This window comes from the organism of the source record quoted next, unplaced genomic scaffold (assembly GCF_019419815.1).
Source record: "Pyrus x bretschneideri cultivar Hongxiangsu unplaced genomic scaffold, Pyrus_bretschneideri_v1 Contig8, whole genome shotgun sequence".
Classification (NCBI taxonomy): domain Eukaryota; kingdom Viridiplantae; phylum Streptophyta; class Magnoliopsida; order Rosales; family Rosaceae; genus Pyrus; species Pyrus x bretschneideri.
Genome location: NW_025999820.1, coordinates 4,518,457 through 4,520,557, shown reverse-complemented (window position 1 = coordinate 4,520,557; position 2,101 = coordinate 4,518,457). Strand labels below are relative to the sequence as shown.

The following is a 2,101-nucleotide window of genomic DNA, read 5'->3' as shown; positions in this document are numbered from 1 at the left end:
TCATACAGACAACCAATTTGCAGAAATAGTTTTAGCATTAGTATATTGCAGATGAAGTGGAACGCCTGCACCTAGCTCTCTCAGCCGGTCTACTATATCGTAAAGAAATCCAAAAGTGAGTATATTTTGTGCATTAAGATCTTCTCTAATGTGTGGATGAATTCTGAACCATTCTCCTAACATCTTGTACACGTGAGCGCGAATCATCCACCAAGGCACAGGGTATTGTTCACAGAGCTTCAAATACTCCACCAGAAGCTCTGCCTAGTCCAACTTCCCATCTTTCCTGCTTTCTTCATTCTTAGCTGCCCATTCAACAATTCAAAACCCAGCAAAGAGAGTCGGATTCTCAAGAAGAAACTCTGCAGAAAGCACCTCATCAGCACCAGTCGCCTCCAAACAATCACAAACATCATCCATGTGCTTGATGTTACCATTGGCAAGGACATGGATTATGAGAACATTCTTAACAGCCCTGATGGCGTCCCAGTTGGCCCAAACTTTCTTCTGGTCTTTCTTATCTCTAGTCCGACCATGGACAGGTAAAAGTGAGCAACCGACATCCTCTAGCATCCTAGCGTACTTGATCGTATCCTCCAAATTTGGAAAGATGCGGACTTTGCACAACACAAGCACATTCAGGTTTTAAACCAAGTTCTCTACTATAGATTTTATAAGAGGAAGGTTATCCATCAGAAAAGATCCGTAATTGCCCCGCCTCGCAATACACTGAGGACACCTGCATGAAAATTCACCCTAACTCAAACAACTTGAGGCTTTTAATCCCTAAATTCCACATTAACTCAGAAGGATATTCGAGAATTCGAATTAGTTGCTTGCACAGTAAGTTTCTAATGCTAGTTTAACATTTTTTGTTTAATACTTTGCCAACAAGTCAACAAGAACTCACTCCAACACTTGAACATTTCTCCATTGTTAATCACCCACTAACAGTCTAACAGTAAATTAAAAACACAACACCCCTAATCATAATTTCATTCATAAATTACATAACAATGATTATCTGAGATTGGATGAGCAATTACCCCAAATTAATGTCGACATAATCACAATGAGTCTCTATTTTCTTTGCAACCTCCAACAGAACTTCAGGATCATTAGCGCAAAATTGAACAAATAATGAACGGTCTTCCTGCAATACACTCAAAATTTAATCCACCAATGAACAAAAAAATTACTACATTAATCGCCAAATTCAATTAATTTTACCTTGCAAGTGGTAAATTCTTGCTCCCGGTACTTCTTACTCTCTATGAAAATGCAAGAGTGGAGCATCAGCGTCTAAGTGGCGTCGGCCCCATACTTGTGGCAAAGCATCCAAAACGGGAGCTCCGAGTTGTCCACCATTGGGGCAACAATCAGTTTGGGCCGCCCCAGTTTCGACCACTGAGCCCATGCTCGCTCAATGCTCGACTCTCCAGTCAAGCAGTACAACGGTGGCGTATAAGAGAAAGTCTGTTGCTCTTTTTGTTGTTGGTGGTGGTCGGAGCAGAGGGCGTCGTCGAGGCCTTGCAGTGGTCCAAAGGGAAAATTCGGGTTCGAATTTAGGGTTCTGCCGTGGTGAGAGGAGAGGCCATATGAGATGTAGGGATGAGGGGTTTTAGGGTTTTGGGAGGGATGAGGTGCAGATTGGGGATTTTAAATCTCATGGGTGGACAATGGGAATGAAAAAGGAGTAGCAACCCATCGCCACCTTTTGGATTGGAGGTTGTGGGACGGTTTTTGCATATACAGCTGCATATTATTGCACGGACTACTTAGCTTCAAGATTAAGCTGTTTTTTTTTTTTTTTAACAAATGATATTATCTACATTAAGGAGACAACAGACTTAGCCTCATATAGGTTAGAAATAATGTGGTTCAAATTCACCTTTGGCAAGAATCAAAACTTAAAACCTCTCATATACAAATGAAGCAGAATACTACTTGACCGTAGTATTTAGTGACGTGATTAAACTGAATTAACTTAGCATGGACTAAATAAACAAAAATAACATAACGTTTGTTACAGTGTCGAAATAAAATTATTTTTAGATATTATAAATAGGCAAAAGTTAGAGAGATAAGCTTTGCTAAGGAC

At 40.4% G+C, this 2,101-nt stretch overlaps 1 pseudogene; it reads right to left on the bottom strand.

Moving 5' to 3' along the window:
- Nucleotides 1–1,835, bottom strand: LOC103957737 (annotated as a pseudogene).
- Between the last annotated feature and the right edge of the window lie 266 nt (nt 1,836–2,101).